Below are 23,385 nucleotides of genomic sequence, written 5' to 3' on the forward strand. Positions count from 1 at the left end.
TCTACTTCTCCTTTCACCTCTGCAGGACCCCCCAAAGCCCCCCCCCCCCCCCCCCCCCCCCCCCGGTAATGAGGTGTGAAAGTACAAAATGCTACTGACAACATTCATTTCAAATATTTACGCGAGGTACACTGTCATTATTCAACGCAGCGACAGTCTTCCTCCAAACAAAGTGCCGCTCCTCCGCACCTTCGGAGCTCACAGGTGGCTTCCTTCAATGGCGGGGAGTGGGGGGCGGGTCTAGGATATGAGAGAGCGATGGAGAGGGAAAAGAAAGGGAGAGGGGGGGGGGGGGACGGAGAAGCCGGTGGATATAGTAGCGGCCCGCGATCAAAAGAGGATTGACATAAATAAAGAGCCGGCAGGAATGCATTGTGCAAACAAAATATGAGGGGGGCCCCCACAACACATTCCCCAGTGAGTGCTTTCGGAGGGAGGGGCGCCGTTTGAGGGAGGGGGGAGGGAGGTGTTCAGAGGCATGAACTACTGTATAATTATGGGCTTGAGCTGTCTCTTCCATTAGAGTTGAAACCGTGCGCTTTGTGAGTGAAGTGCATTGGTCCACGTGGTACGCAGAGATCAGAGGTGAACAAAGTACTCGTTTTCATGACTTGAAGTAAAAGTACAGATGCAGGTTGTTGTGCCCCGGAGGACAAACATGCCTGTATAGGACACAGGAGACAAAGGGTTTAAAAAAAATACGAATATTTATGTTACAGTTTTTAATTAAGTGATTTTACAAACCTCCAAAAACCCTCCCGTGGAAGCCGGTGAGCACATCCAAACTTAAAGGGATGTTTCAGGATTTTTGACATAGGGCCTCATTTCCTAGTTATCCAGAGTGTTGCTGTTTTTTTTTGTAATTCATGCAGTTCTTATATTTGAAGAGTTACGTGGCGCTTGGCTAATGCTAGGCTAGCGCATTTCTATGGTATCAGCTAGCCTGCATTAAAAACAGTCTGACCCGCTCCACAGTGCCCCTGAGGCAAATCACTTATAACACCAGACTGACCATATAAATGTCTGTGTCGATAGAATAATTTTCGGAATATAACCTCGCTTCACATGAATGATCGCATTTTGAGGGACTATTTTCTAGCAGATCACTCCGCCGCTGCGTAGCTTATACAACCACGAAGCTGATGCTGCTCAAATATAAGGTCTTTTAAATGCAAAATGGTTAAAATTACAACACAGACATTTATATGGTTAGTCTGGTGTTATAAGTGATTTGCCTCAGGTGCTCTGTGGAGCGGGTCAGACTGTTTTTAATGCAGGCTAGCTGATACCATAGAAATGCGCTAGCTTAGCATAAGCCTAGCGCCACGTAACTCTTCAAATATAAGAACTGCTTGAATTACAAAAAAAACATCTCCAGAAATCAGCAACACTCTGGATAACTAGGAACTAGGCCCTATGTCAAAAATCCTGAAATATCCCTTTAAGGCAAAAATCCCCAAACTGTAACGAAAACAGGACAGCCGGTTCCACCAGATCAAAACTATGCTACAGAGCCTAGGTGTGCAGGGTGAGCCTTGGCAGAGCCAAACAGAGCAGAGAGAGAGAGACACGCCTCAAAGGGCTGCCTTTTTATAGGCTTCAAGCGGCCAATCAAAAGCCATTCACAAAAAAGGGGGCATTACTCCAACACAAGTAAATGTTGCTCTGTCAGACTTTTTTCTTAACCTCTCACCACCCGGCTTAACCGAGCGCTCTTTCTCCAGTTTGGCTTTAACCAAATCTGAAAAACGAGATGAAAACGAGGATGAAAACGCAACAAAAGAGCAACAAGAGAGCTGCAAAAACGTGACCAAAAAAAGCGATGACAACACAGCGAGAAACAGATCAGATAGGTCCGTTTTAAAGGTCTTAGCTTTCAAATGAGGCGTTACACTGGCTTTGGGGAATCAATGAAAGCAGAAACCACAAAATTGGAATGCCAGTCGTGGTCAAAACTCATTCCAAACTTTCCAAACTTACTTGTAGCATTCTATTTCTTCACAGGGAGGAGTTTATCGGCACATTTCAAAACTTGCAGGGTCACTTTTTCTGTGTCACTTTCACAGAAAATGCTAGAAAACCAGCGTGTAATAGGGCTGTGCAATTAATCGAAATCCGATTACGATTTCGATTACAACAGTAAACGATTACAAAATTAGCATAATCGCAAAAAATCTATTATAATTTTTTTTTTTCAATTTTTTTTTTTTTTCAATTTTTTTTTTTCAATTTATTATTATTATTTTTTTCCCTAATTTTTTTGTCACTTTTTTCTGCTGGATTTTTGTCACTTTTTTGCTGGATTTTTGTCACTTTTTGCTGGATTTTTGTCACTTTTTTGCTGGATTTTTTTAAAGGCAACAAATAATCGTTTGAATAATCGTGATTTCAATTATGACAAAAATAATCGTGATTATTATTTTTTCAATAATCGAGCAGCCCTAGCGTGTAAGTTTGCTAAATTTACACAAATGCTTTATAATTAGACGTGTGTTAGAGGAGGACAAAAGAAAATGAGTTCCTCTATCAGACAAACAAATCATGTATTGTGCCTGTAAGTGGAAGCGCTAAAGCATTTGTTGTAGGTCAATGTTGACATTTTAACCAAGTTCCTCACCGTAACATCTTAGTTTTAATGAGAAATGTAAATCTTTCTGTGTGACCATTAGTTCATATCACGGGGTAAACGTGCCGGAGTTTGGCGAGGCTAAATGCTGCTCACTCGTCTGCACTGGAGGGCAGGTGGACCGGGTTTCTCTACCCTGATGCCTCTATTGTTATCACTTCTAAACAGGAGTGAGTGGCGCAGCGTGCGGGGGAGTGATATCTGACACCGGGGCTTTGATATGGTTAGCCTTCACCCAAGGGCTCCTTATACCATTGCACACACGCACCCCGACAATGAATGTGATGACCACAGGACTAATCCGGGACTAAAGCAGGGCTAAACTATGATAAAAACCCGGACGAGTTAGGATTTAGTTTGGATATAATTAGCCTGTACCTAAGGGGCGTTAGGTGCAGATACGTACGCACCAAGGTGTCTGAGCCAGCACCCAAGGGCCCCCACGTATATCTATGCAGATCCAAGTCGCAAGAAGGTGCATTGCAACCTCAATTTCAAAGGTTTTGCACCCTTTTCGTACAGGGGCGGACTGGGACTGGAAAACGGCCTGGACTCTGACCAGCCTGGCCCAAATTAGCGTAAATGCGACACTTCTTGACCGATGAGCAACAGTGTAATGCCTGATTTGAAAGCTAAGACCTACAAAAGTGATTGAAACTTTTTGTCACGTCGCCGCATTTTTGACACATTTTTGACATGTTTTTTGTTGCTTTTTCATAACTTTTTGAGTGTGTTTTCGTCACTTTTTTCGTCACTTTTTGTGTGTTTTTTTGTGTGTATTTATTGTGTATTCGTTACTGTCTTGTGTTTTTGTTATGTTTTTTTTAATTTTTTTATTTGTCCTTTATTTATCCAGGATAAAACTATTTTGTTGGTTTTTCATTGCTTTTCTTCATTGCTTTATGTTTTTGTCATGTTTTTTTTTTTCTTTCACTTTTTTGTGTTTTTTTTGTGGCTTTGTAGTTGTGTTTTCATCACATTTTTGTTGTGTTTTTGTGTATTTTTGGTTGGTTTTTCACAACTTTTTATTGTTGCTTTTTTGTCACGTTTTTTGTGGCTTTTCCGGCACATTTTTGTTCCGTTTTCATCCTCGTCGCTATTTTGATGCTTTTCTTTTAAGCTTTTAGATTTAGGTAAAGCTTGGTTAAGGCGGGGGATAAGAGGAGAAAATTGAGAGGCCAGACTGGCCCGAGAGCCAGTGGCCCTTCTGTGCTCTTCCAGAATGAACATATGGCCAGTCCGCCCCTGCTCATGTATGTTCAGGAGCAGGTCTAATGGCTTGTGAACACTGTGCAATTTTGTAAAATCGTGAGCTGCTCTCGTCTCCACTGTGCGAGAATATCAAACTACAGAAGGCGTGAGTTTAGCTGAGGCGAGCGCTACATGCTAGCAGTGTTTATTACTGCGGAAAAGTGTAGGGAAAGTCCAGTAAAATGCGGAGTCAGACCCGCTCATGCCTGGCTCTGTTGCTTGTGACTGTGCGGTGTTGACGGGACACTGACAGAGATCCTCTCTGCAGCTCACTCTGCGTCTAGCTTTCCACTGCCTGACGTCAGTCGCGGCTCGTCTTTGGTCGTTGGACGGTTCTATTTTAAATCTTTGTCCCTGTCTCACTGCACGACCTACGACCTCGCAGATGGACAAAATCGTGCAGTGTACACCTTTGGAGTAACATTACATACCGTAAATGCTCTAATATCGGCCGGGGCCTTTATTTACTCAAGGGCATCTAGGACCAGGCCTTTATTGGAACCAGGCCACAATTAGAGACAGGACTTTATTTCTATTTGAGCAAAACGGACGACCAGGAAAACGAAGAAAAATGAGATTTGTGTCCATTTGCACCTAAAATATTAGGTTCATTTATTAATGAACATTTCAAACCCTCTCCCAGCGGCTGGAACATTGACGCCTTTTATTTTGTCGGGACAACAGGAAGTGTTTCGTTGCTGTTAGCGGAACATTGACATCAATGTCACTGCAGGATTCTGTTTCGTTTTTACCGCGGCCTGGATTATTTGTTGTTATCTTGTGTAAAAGGCGAGTTTAGACGGAGTGTTTGTGTTTGTGATCGATCATGAGACTGACCCGAGAGAAGACGAGACGCTCGCGCTGATGGGAGGAGTTATTTTGAGGCGTGGGACTGACCTGCACACGGAGCAGCTGGACGTGCTTTGAAGACACGATGGTGGCTTTATTAAAACCCTGGAGGATCACACAACATTTGTTGCTTTCCCTGTTTCTACAAATAGTCACTGGAGGTTTGGAGACAAATTCCTAACAAGGGAAATATTTCTACCGCTATAGTTTCTAATAAAAGCCCCGGCCTGTTTTAGAGACCGGCTTTAATTTGCCTCCGCCAGCCGCGAACCCGGCTACTGTTAGAGACCCGGCCACTGTTAGAGACCCGGCCGCGAATGGAATACAGGCCAGACTTAGAGAATTTACGGTAATTATTATGCATCTAAAGTCCCTTGCTTTGCTGATCTCAGTAGCTAATCTAAAACCCTAGTGCCATAACTTTGATCAATGAGACGAGCTTTCCTGTGAACCGGCCTGTCCGGTCCAGTCAGGAGGGAAGGGGGAGAGAGCTTGATCATTTACTTTTGAATTTTCTCTAGCTCTCTTCAATCTTACAGACTCACTTTAATCATTTGGATGAAAGTCCTTTCTATTGGCCAACATCATATATTGTCGCCAATTTTTGATGCTTTGATGAGAAAATGATTGGACCTTAGTTCATTTGCACTGACACAGGAGATGTTGAACTTTATGATTAGCCAGAGTTACCTCCGCAGAATCCTTACAGTGGCCCTCAAGCTTCTTGTTGAATTGACACACATCACCAGAGATGGTACTTTTTACTGCAAATGTAATCATTCTTAGAGCTGTCACGATAAGTACTATATCGACTTCAATAAATGACAGGTAAACAATACATATATGGGCCAAATATGTTTCGCCTTTATATTTATTTGCATGTTTTCCTGTTCATTTTCATGTAGTACTTTATATTTTCCCCAAAGTGACTCTAAAGTACTTTTTGACAGCTTTTTCTGCCATTTTTAAGCTTTAGAGTGAGTTTCAGAGGCATTAAAAGGTTTTCGATAATAGAGTGTATCGCGATATTTTCCTGCCTCGTATATCAAACATCAGATCTTATTCTTGAGTAATCATTCTGCACAATCATGGCCTCAAAAAGTTACATTTTTCAGTGAGACAGAGCTGCGTTAAGCGGCCAAATCTAAACAATGTTAAGTTCATTCCGCTCTTAAATGCATCCAGTTGAGCGTTTCATTGACCAATGGTTTGTGGACCTCAGCATCATATAAACTTCAATATGTTTGGACACACACAAAACTAGACTTAAATCATGGCCAAACGAGGCCTCAAACAAACATCAAAGCCGTGGACCTACTGTAAGTATTTCAGTGTTGGTCCGAGCCACTTCCATGTAAGGCAGATGTGTATAAGGCATCACAAAGCGGCACCACAACACTACCATAACAGGAGTTTACTGCCCGGTCGCCTCAATGGGACACTTTGAGCTATTCTTTCCAAAACACGGCCCGAGTGCTGAAAGAGACGAGCGGCTAAAACGGGCTCGACGCAAACAGTCGGAGTGTACACAACACAACCAAATATGACCCTCCTGCTTCTCCGAGTTCAAAAAGATACCGTGTGGCTGTAGGGAAGCCATGGCGAGGGTGTTTACTCTGAGAACAGCCACTGGGGAAGATTCAGAAATTACTCTTATGCTACATCCACACAAAAACAATTCAACCTGGATCGACTTAGACAGACAAAAGCAGCAACTAGGAATGTTTATTGACAGAACATTGCTTTTTTTAGCAATCAGACCCCGGCGGCAGACATTGATGTAAGAATTGAGGTTGGTTGGACAGGTTGGAGTTAGGGATGTGTCTTCCCTGGAGCCTGGACACTGGTGGTGGTATGAAAGTCCCGTGAAGATGCAGCAGGGAGAAGCCGTGGATGGAAGAGGCGGAGATGGGGTGGAGGCGGGTCGCAGCACAGCTGGGAAGCGAACAAACCATGATTGCTAGAGGCTTAAGGGGAGACACTACAGGCAAAACTCAATTTTTTCAGTTTTCAGGTTTTGGGCCAAATTGGTCTCTGAACATACAAGCTTTCACCCAGAAACAGAAAATATGCCTAATCTTCACAATAACATGTTTAAATATTGCGCTGATTCCATGTTACCCCATAGACTTATATGGGAGAACACAATTTCAAGGGCCTTTTTCTCAAAACACATTTTTCTGTCATTGTGGCGACACTATGTCCATGTCAGTCGGACCTAAAGACTTCACATTTTCCAGCCTTGGACTGAACAATATTTGGAAGATTTTTTCAGAGGGATTTTTTGTTATTTAATCCCTAAGCCCCATTTATTGAGTTTTGAATGTCAAAAAATAAGGCGAAAATTACATTTTTACAAATTTTGTCCACTAAAAAACAGCTTATTTTAAAACTAAACAAGAAATCCAAAATCCCCTCTGAGAAAGTCTTGGCAACTCATTTACCAATAAAATGAAACCATAAATTTGAATGTAGCTCTGTCCATTATTCAGATTTCGTTGCCGAAAAGATGGGAAATTTTGTGCATTTTTAGGCATAAAACACCTTGTTCTTATATGAAAAGATAAAATGACAGAAAACTTACAATGTATTTTTTTCTCACATTTCTGCCAGTGATCTACAGCAAAAGTTTCAAATTGATATCTGTAAATATACATTTTTATATTCACCTGCAGTATCTCGCCTTAAAAGCATAGACTGTATATACTGTATAATGGACAGCTTCTCCTCACTCCTCGCTGTTTACCATAATGACCACTCTCGAGGGGAAATCATGGCGGATTTACAGACTCCCCCTCCCCAGCTCTGACGAAGCATGTTCCTAAAAAGGGCATAAGGGCGGGATCTTCACTGTAGACTCGACCCTTGCGTGACGTGTAGCTTGCACAGCTCCAATGCTAACAGTCCGGCCCTCATTTACTACGAGATTTCAAAAATTCTTCTTACGAAAACCAGCGTGGTCCCCTTAATTGTAACTAACCCAGCGTTATCACAGGAGGAACATCTAACTCTAGATAGTTCCAAAAAAATTGGGACCAGGCTTTAAAGTTGTTTTTAACGTGTCTAAAGTCCAATGCTTTTCAAATGGGGGACCAGCGGCGATATGGAGGTACTACAGCAGGGGTGTCCAAAGTGCGGCCCGGGGGCCAAATGCGGCCAATTTATGGTGGCCCTCGGCCTCTTGCTGTATCGGTACACATCACCAGAGATGGACCTTTTTATTTGAAATGTAATAATTCTATACAATTCTAAGCTAACAACTAACATTTTACTGTGAGACTGAGCTGGCATGAAGGTTTTAAGCTTTAATAGAGGTATGGGGCACAATTTAAACCTCTGCTAGTCGAAGGTTTTGCGGCACTAACTACTGATCTACGGCCCTTCACCCCGTGTACACTTTAATATACGGCCCCCCATGAAAAACGTTTGGACACCCCTGTACTACAGCAATGGCGGCCCCTAGTGTTGTGGCCAGAAAGCTGAGCAGCCAGCGGCCATTGCTTCAAAGCAGGACCAAGGTAGATGATTGGCTGCCATGGCCCTCACAGAAGCGATCACTGTTTGAAGGTAGGTGATGCTGAAATTGATCTCCCAGGTTGAATCAACGCCGAGGCTTCACGACATGACATGAAACGTCACGGCAACGCAAGGAAAAATCAGTTTTGTAGCTTTCAAAAGAGGTGTCAGCTCCATTCCAGAAGCTTTTAAATTTGGGTAAAGCCAAACTGGAGAAAATGTGCTTGGTTAAGGTGTTGACAGTTCGTTTCATTGGACAGGACAGCGAAGGGTACACATGGGAAACTCTCGGCCACCTTCTGCACAATGTTTCCAATGTGCTTCCTTAGTAAATGGAGCAAACACTCGAGTTTTACCTCACAAAACAATCAAGGTTAGCGTCTCGTAACATTGGGCTCAAGATTTTTTGGAGGAGGAAAGTTTTCCCCTTTAAACTCTACCCGACTTTCTTCAAGGTTAATTGAGTTCTGAGAAATTCAAGTGTTTTTGTTGATTCTCGTCGAGGCCCCACAAGACCGTCATCCCAGCCTCCTGCCGAGCCTGAGAGATCTCTGAGGGACCGATACCCCCCCCCCCCCTTCGGATGGAACGGCACCGTGTTTATGTTTGCGACTTCAGGGCCCCGGGGGTGAGACCTCTTCCGCCCTGAGGGGAAGAGAGTGGAGGCGGGTGGGGGATAGAGAGTTGCTCTGGGACACACTGCCGGGTTGGCGCTCTGGGGGAAATAAAACGTCGAACGCAGACTTCCTCACCTGAGCTTCCGCAGACGTGTCTCGGAAGGAAGGTCACACGAGACTGGATCGGGGGGCAATGGAATCTGAAAGGCAAAAACAAGGGAGTGCAGCGGAGTTCAAGGGACTGGGGAATCGGCACGGCGGCACAGTTTGCTGAGAGAAGATTCGGTCTCGGGAGATGCTTTTCTTGGTTCAGGATCTCACAGTGTTGTGGGAGTTTGTTCATCAAAAGTCCAAAAATGTCCACAACTCATACGGTTATTCGTATTACACTGCTAATAGTACTTTTGCTGTGGATAACTGACATAAATATCAGGACATTTTTGTCATTTTGTGTTTTCATATAACAATAAGACATTTTATTTAGAGCCAGGTTTAAATGTATACTTGAAATATTTGTTATCTTAAAAAAAAGGTTGATATTAATACATTTGACCATTCAGTGACCCAGCAGATGCGTGGGTGGCTAGCATAGCGCCTTTACTTACCATCCCGATGGCCTGTAGGACGCTCCAGGATCAATTGTTTGCTAGCTTTTCAGTGCTTATTGAACCGTATCCACGCTATCAATAGGGCTTTCTGGCACATTTTAGCGCACCATATTGTCAAATTTGTCATATGGACTATAGATTTCGAAGACTCTTCCCTCAACGGCACCGTTATATACACGTATGGTGAACAGTTGTGGAGTGAAGCAGGCGTGGAAATGCAGACGTGACGAAGATAGTGGAGTGCGTATAATGCGTACAATGGAGGTAGCAAGATGATAAAGCAACAGTGTGACAGAAGAAGGATACTTGCTCAAAAAAGTGTATAGTGTGTGGTAAACATACTTGATTTGTTTCTTTGCTGGCCTCTTGTGGCTAGCTCAGGTTCTGCATGTGTTTTGCAGTACCTAGCTGGAGGTTCTAATCACTTTGTACATGTTTAGGGAAATAAATATTCGCCTAACTGGGACAAAAGAGGGACATAATCAGGAATTCAGACAGATTAGGCACCGACTACAACTGTGTCTAAACAAAGGCTAAGTTATCGTAAGAATGCGGACGTTTTAACCATGTTGTAGTTTTCTTCCCTCAAAAACACGGCTCGATGCATCCACTTTAAGAGGCGAGTTTAAAGTTTGGGCCCCGGGGCCGCTGTGAGGCCTGACCCCCGCTGCCTATATGAAGTCCATTTGTGTGCGTGCAGTGCGTATTTTTTGCGCTTGTGTCTACGGAATGCCAGTGTCAAGAGCCTGAGAAACGTCCCGTGAACAAACAAACAGGCTCTCGTCTTTCCCCCTCCCCTCTCCCCTTGCCCCGGCCAACCCCCCCACCCCCCATCCCATCACTCTCCTGTCTCGCTCACAGACGTATATGGACAAGGCATATAAGAACTGCTGTTTATTGTCCCAGGGCTAGCCGCGGCACATCGGGCCTCGCTAATTCGATTTACCTTGCTTTGTTTTTCTTCCCCTGTACACGGAGAGGCCTCTCTCGCCTGTTTTTGCAATGGGGAGGTGTAAGCTCAAGTTTTTAAACAATACGCGTTGCCTTGGGATTTTTTTTTTTCTCTTTTAGATGAACCCCTTACCCCCCACCTGGACCGACCACATTATCTCCAGTGTGGCAGTATCCAAATCTAAAAGCATCTTGGAAAGACATGACAAAAAGGAGAAAAAGTGGTGAAAAACGCAACAAAAAACAGACCAAGTTGTGATGAAAAAAAGGGAAGAAACTGACAAAAAAGTGACAAAAAAAACAAAATGTGACAAAAAAGTCATGGAAAATTAACAAAAAAAAGCCAAAAACGAGACAAAAACAAAGTGATTCAAATATGACCAACAAAATGTGACTAAACTAGACAGAAACTAGACACTCTAATCCACTTTATGTGTGATTTTGGTAGCTCTGTGATGAACAAAGGTGAAATAAGTGACCATCAAAAACTTGTGAAAAGTCACGATCTGGACATTTCATATGTTGCGTTTCTTTTCTTTTAGTCCGCGGGGGCGTGGTGTTGCGTAGCGAACAGCTGTAAACCCGACACTTCTCTCTCGCTCGCCTTTGACAAAGCAGAGCAGCTTCCTGAAAATCGAAACAGTTGAGATTTTAACGTTTCTCTGAGTTTTTGAATAGTTAAAATCGGTCCGAGGACGGCTGAGAAACATCCTGATAAAGTCTTCAATCCGAGAGCCAGGCTGTTTAAATGCACACAAAAAGCGTCTTGGAAAATTGACTTGAAACTAATATATTTCGACATTTGCCTTTTCCAATAACGTCAGTGTCCGTCCAGAGAGGAGGGAGGAGAGAGGATTTAATCAGAAAGGAGAGAGTTGCATAAAACGCTAATTATCTCAGAATCTAGAAAAAAAATCTGTGATTTTGATCAAAAGTAGCCTCTATTCAGCTTAGATTTCTCAGGGACCAAGGCACGTAGAATTAAACTGTTTTCACCTACGGAGAGCTTAGAGTATCGTCTTTCAAAGATAGAAGTGTCCATAGCTATAACATAGAATATGCTGTGGTGCTACAAACATCATGAAAAATGGTCTGGATTGTTGGCACTCTACAGCTAAATCCCCAAAACAGCACGGCACTCAATGTGTTTATAAGAACTTTTTCTTTTTTTTTCTTTGACCACTGGAAGGTCAAATATTTCACTCACAGCCCTTTTCCACCAAGCTGGTGCCGGTGCTGGTTCTGGGCCAGTTCCAGTTTCAGAACCGGTTCTTTCGTTTTCCACTGAAAAAAACGCTGGCTCTTGGTTCCAAAATCTGGTGCCGGTTGGGAATCAATTAAAAGCTGGATTCTTGGTCCAGCTTTTAATTGATTCCCAACGAGCACCAGTGATGTCAGCAGCTCTGTCCTCCAACAAACAATCAATAGTAGTTAGTTTGTGCTTATAGCTTCCTGGAGAAGTCTCTGTAGAGGAAACTGTTGTTTTGATTTATGCTCTTTAGCTAAACAAGAGTTAGAAAGAAGAAATCAAAATGTTAACGGCTGCTGTGACTGAAAGATAAACTTATTTTTCTGTATTTTATAACCAGAAGTGGCTGTAGTAAGATGTTACTATCCATTTTTGATGTTGACTTCCCAAAGCGTTGCTATGACAATAGGCACAGCTCTCATTTTGGTGGAAAACCAAGTCAGTATGGAACCAACCCGGCACCAGAACCAGCTCTGAACCAGCCCAGAACCAACACCTTGGTGGAAAAGCCCTATCAGTGACCCAGTGGCTGTATGGGTGGTTAGCTTAGCGCCTGTACTCTCCATCCCGTTGGCTCCTATGATGCTTCAATTTTATTTAAGGTTTTTTAGGGTTTCTGGTAGGTTTTTAGAATGGAATGCATACGTAACCATGGATACGGTTCAACCAGCAGTGAAAACCTAAAATACAAATGATTCTGGAGCGTCCTACAGTCCATCGGGATGGTAAGTAAAGGCGCTATGCTAACCACCCAAGCATCCGCTGGGTCAATGAAAAATATGTATTAAATCAACTTTCTTTTTTTACATAAAAAATTGCATAATGCACCTTTGAGGTTCACTGGTCCCACGGTGCTTGAGAACCCTTACCACCTATTGTACATGTTTTCAGTTTGATGCAGGGAGTGCACAAAGGAAATCCACGAAGACAAAGGAGTCAAACGGACTGTGATTGTCTCACACAGAACCTTTCATTTAATTTATTGTAATTTACATTTCCCATTGTGAATCCGTCTTTAAAGCAGTACTAAGTAACTCTTCCCCCTAGAGGCCATAAGCGCAACTGCAGGTGTAGTAGCAAGTTACGATTTTTTAACTTATTAATTGTCTTGGAGAGTAAATACTACGCTGACAGGAAAGGCGAAGGGGGAGAGGGTTACTGTGCATCCAATTATACAATGGAAATATTTTTTTTCACTCAAACTTGGCTGTAAATACTGTTTAAAGTGACGCTAGCCCGCAGTTAGCTTTGCCCGTTAGCATGTTAGCTTCTTCTTCGTGATTCCATTAGTGTGTATTGCTTTCTCCGGACCGGTGGCTGTCAAGTTGCAAACATGGTTTTCTGTCCAGAGACACCAGGGAGAGATGAAAGACCCTCCAATCATCCCATTAACACTTGTATTACCCCCACAGGGACTACGGAAAGGATTTATTAAGGTAAACACGTTACTTAGTACTGCTTTAAAAGGAATATGGCGCTAATACCATGTTACAATGTAGTTAATCTCATCAAAAACAGACCTGGAGCTGTGTTTCAAGCCACTCTTGAGCACAGCTTTGAGTAATCTTTGACTTTCTCCCAGAGGCTATTCTCAGCAGTAAAACCTCCTCCTACGTATCCAGGAAAGAGTTTCCTCATTTCTCCATCTGAAAGGGGCGGAGTGATGGGAGGGACTACGGTGAGATCGCACAAAAATCAGGAAGAGACACTATGAGTTAAAGATAAAGAGTGTGCTGGACACTATTCACATACCTGCAAAAAGCATGACACCCCTATAGTTAAAAGCATCACTAAAGTATAAATGATCTAACAGTTTTGAGCTCATTAAACATAAATGAAAACCACAAAGCAATGTTTCAAACCCTGGCTTTAGAGCGAGTGTCTCCAGTTGTGCTCACGTCTCTGAATGATAAGTCGGTTTCCAGGTCAGCCTTTAGATGCAGCAGAGAGCGCCGGGGTCTGCGGGACTGTCTAAATGCTGTTTCTGTGTGCGCTGGAATTACACCGGGCTTAAGTCTTACGCGGAGATAATACTGTTGCTAATGCCCCTCCACATCTTCATTAGCGCCGCTGTGAAACATGGCATTTCCCACAGCAGCCGCAACGCCATGTGTCGTCTTTGGGATTTTCTCTTCCCTCTCGAGATGTGCTTTTGAAAGGCATTGGAGAACTGTGTGTGCGCACTGGCATTCAAAACCAGGGTTGATTAGTCGCAAAATGTCCAGAGTTGTTTCAAATGAAGAGATCTTTTCATTTATCTTCACCCAGGAGTTAGTTCTGTTTTTTTTGTTCTGGCACTTTCTATTACATTTGTTGTATAAACAGACCTTAAGAAATAATATTTTGGTGATTGATTGCAGTGACGTGCTGGGACCTCATTTCAGCCTCAGAGTTTTGGGTGTTGGACCGGCCTCGTAGCTCATGGTTTAGCTCACCTGGATAATCACTTGACTTACGAATGGACAATCCAAGTTTGTATCCATCCTATTTAGCTTCACATGGGACTGTCACACACATAATGCAGCCAGCAGCAGACCTTGTTATGCAATTCAAATGAATCGTATTGATCCAGTTTTTACACATGGGTCGCTTACAAATGGGACCCATGTGTTTTAGTGCTACCTGGACTTACTGTTTGTTGTTCTCAAAAAGTAGGTAAAAGGTGAGCTATTAATTTACCTTAACATGTTTCGACGGTCCTTTGATCATGTGATCGTAGATGTGACATCACATAAGATCACAAAAGAGATGGAAGAAACAGTAAAGTTACTAGAAGACAAAAGCTGGAGCGATGTGGGTCACTTGAGTTCAATTAGAGCAGGGGTGTCCAAACTTTTTTCCTGTGGGGCCGCATACTGAAGCGTACACAGGGTGAAGGGCCATAGATCGGTGGTTAGTGCCGCAAAACCTTTGACTAGTAGAGGTTTAAATTGCGCCCCACACCTTTATTTCTGCTCAAAACCTTCATGCCAGCTCTGTCTCACAGTAAAAGGTTAGCTGTTAGGTTAGAATGGTGTGGAATTATTACATTTCAAATAAAAAAGGACTATCTCTGATGTGTCCCGATTCAGCAAAAAGGCAGAGGGCCACCAAAAATTGGTCTGAGGGCCGCATTTGGCCCCCGGGCCGCACTTTGGACACCCCTGAATTAGAGGAAGGCACCCCCTCCTGCTTTTCTTTTCAACTGCCTTTAGTATGAAACGCTGCCGTTTGCACTGACAGGAGGTGCTGTGGAGCTGCATTCATTCAACAACTACTTCCTGCTTTTTCAATATTAATTTCACCTCTCCGCCCCTCTGTTCTGCATTTTAACAACTCATAATGCAACGCAATGGATTTAACTAGCGCTAAATGTTAAAGAGATGCACTGTTCCTGAAAGCAAGTGGCAGGAGCTAAGCCAGCGTTGTTTTGCTAAGCATAGAAATCATAGAAATGCCTTTAGAAATCTGAGCCTGTTGTTAGCCAATGGTGCCCGGACGCGTTTAAAATTGAACATTCTATCCCCATAAAAATTTGTGGTGAAGCCAGGGTCAATACTCATATATGGCGAGGTACGTTTTGTCCGTTTCATGGCATTTAAATAATTTCTGCGGTTTAATAGTTAACATATGTTTAGTGGCCATGTGCATCCAACAACCACAAAAAGCAAAGCGTTAACTTAATTTGAGTTAGCATTTAGCTCAAAAGACACTGATATACACTATGTTATATCTAAAGTAAAATCTCAAAAGGTCTTGACATACAAAGAAATATTTGTAACATGGCCTTTGACCTCACCTAAAAGAAATGTAACTTTTTGAATTTGATATGCCGCGTACGGAAAGATTCATTACTCTATTTTGCACTTGCCATATTATTATTATAATTTTTATCAGGGTTTGGGAGCACCACAGGGGATGTTCTTTGCCCCCATGCTCTTCAACAGACGAACGAAGTTTGCAAGAGATCGGAAGGTAAGAAATATGCTTGGATGCACAAAGGGCCATGACAACCGGAAAGATCCAACGATTGGTCACACATTATTCGACAATTCCCATTTTTTTTATCAGGCAAAACATTACAGGAACAGGCCACCGTTTTTTCATACTGAGATATGTTCTTACCTGAGCTTAGGCGAGTTGATGTGTACCTGTCTGGTGTTTGTGCGTGCCCTCAGTCAAACAAAAAGTTGGAAGCTACCATGTGGTCGATGGTTGAGCTGAATACATCTGGATCGTTCATAATTTGCAATATTTGATGGCTAATGCTAACGGTTAGAGGAAAAAGACAGTTAAAAGAAAAAGTCGGCTAGTTCGGGAAACGGACTTGCTAAGTAGCCGACTTGCTAACTGTTCGAATATGTTTGGATCCAACGCTTTTTTATTTCTATGACCATAATAGCTCAACATTAAGTTGCCAATATCACGAAACACAACACATACCAAGAGCAAGCTAATAATGCTAAACTCAACTTAGCTGTGGCTCAGGCTAAGTGTGCCAACCACATTCAGGCTCTTCCCATTACCCAGCATGCAACTGACTGATAGATGCTTGTGTTTCTGGGCATTGGGGCATGGATTTTCAAAACTTGGGACTCAAATCAAGAACTGGACATCAATTTGATTGTGCCAAAAAAAAAAGATATTAAATTGTATCTACAGTTTGGAAACTCAATAGTCCTGGAACTCTTCTACTCTGTGAAGACCTCAGCCTTAGACATTGCCCTGAGTCCAGTTGTCTGTGTGTTGTTGTTTTTTTCTGGTGCCCCATCTCAGAGGTCAGACTGGGCAGAGGAAGAAAAGGGGGAAGGTATTAGCGGAGGTTTTCGCCTGGATAAAGAATGTCCATAAAAGGTAAAACCACCGTTGCGGGTCTGAACCTGCTTACTGTAAACAAGGAGAGAAAGAGAGAGGGGGTAAAGTGGCGTTTGGAGAGTAGCGGAGTGTGGAGAGCAGACAGGAATGCACATCAGGGGTCGGGGTTATAGACAGTGGACAGAGGAGACGGTTCATGGAAGTTATGGTTCGAAGAGAAGAAAGAAAATATGCAAAATGCTGCTACTATTTACCACATTACACTGTTGGTACTTCATCCAAAAACATACCTGGAGTTATATTATGACACACTTTTTCATTCAGCAATTATTTTGTTACAAACGCCTCCTACAGGACACATCACTGTTCATTCACTTTACTCTCAGGTGAACTGGCCATCTCTGGATTCCCGTCGCCACATCCACTGGCTCATGTTCATCTACAAAACTATTGGGTCTCACTCCCACCAACTGAACCACCTGTTACAGCCCCCCCCCCCCCCCCCAGATATACCACCAGATCGTCCCAGACTATAAAACTACAAGTTTCCAAAACCAAGTCCTCCTTTGCTTACAATTGGAATGCTCGCCAAAATAAACTAAAGCGGGAATCACTGATCTTACTCTTACCTCAAGGACATTATAGTGACTCATGTAAATATTTTTGAATGAGTTTGATTCCCAAACTGTAATTATTTGTTGTAATGGCTTGTTTGTATCCCCTTGTCTGTCCCTTTAAGTGCGCCTGAAGCATTTGCAGGCCAACATTGTAAACATGAATTTGTTCTTAAAGGAACAGGCCACCGTTCTTCCATACTGTGATATGTTCTTACCTGAGCTTAGATGAGTTGATGCGTAGCTGTCTGGTCTTTGTGCGTACCCGTGAAAAGGCTTGGTTGCTTCTAGCTTCACCGCGTTTGGAGCTAAAGGAATGTACTGGGAGAGGCCAAATGCTAACAACATCTTTGGTCTGTTTGTGTGACTGAGGGCACACAGTTCTTCCATACTGTGCTATGTTCCTACCTGAGCTTAGATGAGTTGATGCGTAGCTGTCTGGTCTTTGTACGTTCCAACTTCACCCCCGTTTGGAGTTATAGGAATATGTTGGGAGAGGCCAAATGCTAACAGCATCTTTTTTTGCGTGACTGAGGGCACGCACAAAGACCAGACAGGTACACATCAACTCGTCTAAGCTCAGGTAAGAACACATCTCAGTATGAAAAAACGGTGGCCTGTTCCTGTAATGTTTTGCCTGATAAAAAAAAAAAGGGAATTGTCGAATAATGCATGACGAATCGTTGGATCTTTCCGAGTGTCATGGCCCTATGTGCATCCAAGCATATTTCTTACCTTCCGATCTCTTGCAAACTTCGTCCGTCTGTTGAAGAGCATGGGGGCAAAGAACATCCCCTGTGGTGCTCCCAAAACCTGATAAAAATTCTAATAATAATATGGCAAGTGCAAAATAGAGTAATGAATCTTTCCGTACACGGCATATCAAATTCAAAAAGTTACATTTCTTTTGACAAAAGCTCTCCTCGCGCTATCATTTAAAGTCATTCTTTTCCCCCTAGATCTGTTTGGGTTAATAAAGGGAATTGTCGTATTTTGCATGACCAATCTTTGGATCTTTCCGGGTGCCGTGGCCCTATGTGCATCCAAGAATATTTCTTACCTTTCAATCTTTTGCAAACTTCGTCCTTCTGTTGAAGAGCATGGGGGCTAAGAACATCCCCTGTGGTGCCCCCAAACCCTGATAAAAATTATAATAATAATAATATGGCAAGTGCAAAATGGAGTAGTGAATCTTTCCGTACGCGGTATATTCAATTCAAAAAGTTACATTTCGTTTAGCAAAAGCTCTCGTCGCGCTATCATTTAAAGTCATTCTTTTCCCCCTAGATCTGTTTGGGTTAATAAAGGGAATTGTCGTATAATGCATGAAAAATCGTTGGATCTTTCCGGGTGTCGTGGCCCTATATGCATCCAAGCATATTTCTGACCTTCCGATCTCTTGCAAACTTCGTCCGTCTGTTGAAGAGCATGGGGGCAAAGAACATCCCCTGTGGTGCCCCCAAACCCTGATTAAAATTATAATAATAATTTGGCGAGTGCAAAATGGAGTAGTGAATCTTTCCGTACACGGCATATTCAATTCAAATAGTAAAATTTGTTTTCACAAAAGCTCTCCTCGCGCCATCATTTATAGTCATTCTTTCCCCCCTAGATCTGTTTGGCTTCTTTGAAAACGATGTGTTCACTGTTGACCCGAAGACAGTTCAAATTGAATCTTCACACATTAAAGTGTGTTTTTGTTCCCTTTTGACTCTCCGCTTCATAATTTCCTCCACGAGCGCAATTTTTTCGATCCCTCTCCTCTCTTCTTTTTTTTTAAGCTATATATCCCGCAAATGGAACGAATAGACAGATAAATAAATAACACCCGCACATAATAGACAAATCGCATTGACTGGGAGCATTACTTCCTCAAAGCCGTAATTGCTTTTAGCCGTGTTTTTTGTGCGCGAGCGGAGGGGAGGGATTCGTAAAACATTTGTATATGCAAACACACACACGCGCCCAAGCCATTGTACCAGACAGGGGCAAGCGTAACAATGCGAAGTGTTGAGACGTGTTCAAATGAATGGGGGGGAGGGAAAAGGGAAAAAAAAAAAATCGGAAAAATGAGGATGCATCAAGGTAGAGGAGAGTGAATAGGAGAGGCTGATTTGCGTAATCCCATCGTGGAAATTGCTTTTAAATGCAATATTCAATTTCGCCGCTCTTAGGGGGGGAGGAAGTAGGAGAGGGGGGGGAGGGATGGAAAGAGGGAGAGAGTGGCTGGCTTTTCTGCTTAATAATAATAACAAAATAATGTACTCCCGACATAAAAGCAAATAGGAGTGAGAGCTTCCGGAGACGGGCGAATAAAGATAGACAGCCCTTTTGCGAACAAGAGAGGAGAGAGAGGGTCCACCTGACGCGTGCAGCAGGGAGTTTGAAAGTACAGCGGGGCGGACATGTTTATTGAGGTTGATAAGGAAGGGTTTTTAATTCGACTGAAGAATAGAAAACAACTTCTTCATTGTACAGCGCGCACGTCTCATTGTCGGTTCGGGCGGCGGTATAGGCGGCGTTTAATGCGGATTTCAGTTTTTAGGAGCCTTTAGAGAAAGAGCGGACATTAAAGATCTGTCTTTCTTTCTAATGGTGGAATAAAAATGCGACGATTTTTTTTGTATCGATTGTGAACTAGTGGCTAATGGATGTTTACAGTATTGTTCCTTGAAAGTTGCTCATTTTTAAGGGGAGACACTACAGGCAAAACTCAATTTATTCAGTTTTCAGGTTTTGTGCCAAATTGGTCTCTGAACATACAAGCTTTCACCCGGAAACAGAAAATATACCTAATCTTCACAATAACATGTTTAAATATTGCGCTGATTCAATGTTCCCCCATAGACTTATATGGGACAATGCAATTTCAAGGGCCTTTTTCTCAAAACACATTTTTCTGTCATTGTGGCGACACTATGTCCACGTCAGTCGGACCTAAAGACTTCAAATTTTCCAGCCTTGGACTGAACAATACTTGGAAGATTTTTTCAGAGGGATTTTTTATTATTTAATCCCTAAGCCCCATTTATTGAGCTTTGAATGTCAAAAAATAAGGCGAAAATTACATTTTTACACATTTTTCCACTAAAAAACAGCTTATTTTAAAACTGAACAAGAAATCCAAAATCCCCTCTGAGAAAGTCCTGGTAACTCATTCATCAATAAAATGAAACCATACATTTGAATGTAGCTCTAGCCATTATTCAGATCTCGTCGCCGAAAAGATGGGAAATTTGGGGCATTTTTAGGCATAAAACACCTTGTTCTTATATGAAAAGATAAAATGACAGAAAACTTGCAATGTATTTTTTTCTCACATTTATGCCAGTAATCAAAAGTTTCAAATTGATATCTGTAAATATAATTTTTTTCCCTATTCACCTGCAGTGTCTCGCCTTAAACTCAGAATTGGGATGTTAAATCTGGGAACTCCGTATGGCGGCTCGCATATATTTGTATTTGTATTTATTTATTTAAAAGGGACAATGCATTTACACAAAGTACAGTATACTTAAAATGCAGGATTATAGCTCAAGCTAATTTCCATCCTCTGTCCCCAACCGGACCAGGCCCGGCTACACCACACACCACTCACTCTGCAAAGCATCAGTCAGTCCTTAACACTTGTTCTGCACATTCACCCCTGCACTCACTCACAGTCCTATCCCTTCTAAAACCCAAACACTTTACATCTACACACACCCACATTCCCATACCCACAGACTTTGCTCCCGCACCCACCCACCATTCCCATACCCACACACTTTCGACCCGCACAACACACCGTACAACGGAGAATGAATGCAAACCTGGCATTTCGCCGTAAAACCACTTTAAGCGACGTAATAGTCACTAACTACTATGAAAGTATGGCTTTTATCCGCTTTGTTGACACCTTGGGTAGTTGTGAACTTTGACCGGAACATTACCACCGCATACTCACAATGCTGATTTTGGCTTATTCGGACCCGAAGTAACAACTTTTTTAGTGGGTGCAGGAGTTTAGAGGCAGGTCTGGGCTCATTCTACACCTTAGGACATTGCTGGAACATGTAGGGGGAGGAAAATACATAATTTTAGCATTTAGAAACTCCATGTAGTCCCTTTAATGAATGGATTTTATGTTGGTGACAACCTTCAAAATATGTAGGACTGTCCTGTGTGGGAGAAAAAAAGTATGTGCATGTTTATTTCCTAACTTAGTAGCACTCTGCACTTGTTGGTGGCTTCTACAGTAAATACAGTTATTATTTGTTCAATGCAAGTTTCTTTTATTCCTAACTGAGGACTTGTCTTGACAGTAATGGATGTCAAAGCGTGCAATCTGCAACTTCATTAAAAATTCTTTGAAACTCTCTCTCTCTCTCACTATCTGCGCACATGCTGTTTTAAAACATTTGATTTCTCATTACCGTTTAAAAGACAGACGGGAAAACACATAGCAGGACGCAGGTGCGCGTATATACGAACTTGACTTCGGTGCAATCAGCGTGTTTATACTCGGTGTCAAAGGAACATATCTCGCCGTTGACTAAATGCACCAGGTGAGCGGGGGGGAAATGCCAAGAAACGGAGCTAAAGTGAGTTCACCTCGTCGTTCGTCTTAAAACACTTGTCGGGAAAAAAAAAAAAACGTCGACTTGGACGGATGGTTCGAGCGGAGCCGGGGACAGCGCAGTCAAACAAAAGGCTGAAATATGGGAGAGGAGAGGAAGCGAGTGGAGTGGAGAGGAGAGAGGTGTTACGGTAAAAAGCGTCTCCGTAGGCAAAAACTTGTGGAAGGTTTTAGCCAATAATGTGCATGTGGGTGGATTGGGTTGAAAGGATTTGAGGGCATTTCTCCTCTAGCCCGAGAAACCTTCTTCATGCTCATCTGATCGACATTTTGTTCCACGAGCTGGTTTGATAAGACAGCTTTGATATTAGTCTTACCCGCAGAATGTAGTGACACAATATGCCAGCAGAGGGCATACAACTCAATCCGACTGCGAGTGTTTTACGCTGCAATGAGATCTCAGCGAGAGGTTGACAGCTTTCGGGAGCCTCCAATGAAGATCCATAGATTACTGAACTAGCGGCTCCAATTTTTCATCGTACTCCCCCACTCGTAAGTCAAAGCAAGAAGGTCCTGGGTTCAATCTCCGGCCGGACTGGGGCCTTGATGTGGAGTTTGCATCAGTGTTCATTTCGTCGACTAAAATCTTTAGTCTTAATTTTAGTCAAAGTGATATTTTCAACGACTAAAATTGGACTAAAACTAAATTAAGTTTTTCATGAGACTAAAACTATGACAAAAATGTCCAGATTTTAGTCGACTAAAATAAGACTAAATAAAAATGAAAAGGAGAGACTAAAATCATCCAAACTTCTATTGACCGTCTGAAAGAGCCTCATATCATGTCAATTCTCTGCCAAAGGATCAGCTCTGAGCTTTGTTCATGTTGGAGCAGCTCCATGAAGTCATTAAAAATGATTATAATGAATATTATGAATGCAAAGTCGACTAAATTAGTCTTAAATTTAGTCGACTAAATTGACATGCAATTTTAGTCGACTAAATCTCGACTAAAATTAAACTATATTTTAGTCAAAAGACTAAGACTAAAACTAAATTAAAATATGTTGTCAAAATTAACACTGGTTTGCATGTTCACCTCATGTCTGCATATAAGTTTCCTCTGGGTACTCTGGTTTTGGTGTTGACACTTTTTGTGTGCATTTAAACAGCCTGGTTCTTGCATTGAAGACTTTAACAGGATGTTTCTCAGCCGTCCTTGGACCGATTGTAGCCATTTAAAAACTCAGAGAAATGAAAAAAATCTCAACTGTTTTGAAGCCGTTCTGCTTTGTCAAAAGCGCTCCAGAGAGCGAGAGAGAAGTGTCGGGTTTACAGCTGTTCACTACGCAACACCACGCCCCCCTCGGCCAAAAAAAGAAAAGAAACGCAGTAAATATATATATGAAATGTCCAGATCATGACTTTTCACAAGTTTTTGATCATCATTTATTTCACTTCTGTTCATTACAGAGCTACCAAAATCACACATAAGGTCTATTAGAGTGTCTAGTTTCGAGTTTTTCCGTTTTTGGCACTCAATGAACTAATGAGGGCCGGACTTTGATTGACAGGCTGTTAGCATTAGAGCTAATGGCGCGGCTACAACCGAACTACGTGCCCCACGAGGGCCGAGTCTACAGTGAAGATCCCGCCCTTATGCCCTTTTTAGGAACATGCTCCATCACAACAGGGTAGGAGGAGTCTGTAAATCCACCATGATTTCCCCCTCAAACTTAGTTATTATGGTAA

This window comes from Gobius niger (genome assembly GCF_951799975.1).
Source record: "Gobius niger genome assembly, chromosome: 24".
Taxonomy (NCBI): domain Eukaryota; kingdom Metazoa; phylum Chordata; class Actinopteri; order Gobiiformes; family Gobiidae; genus Gobius; species Gobius niger.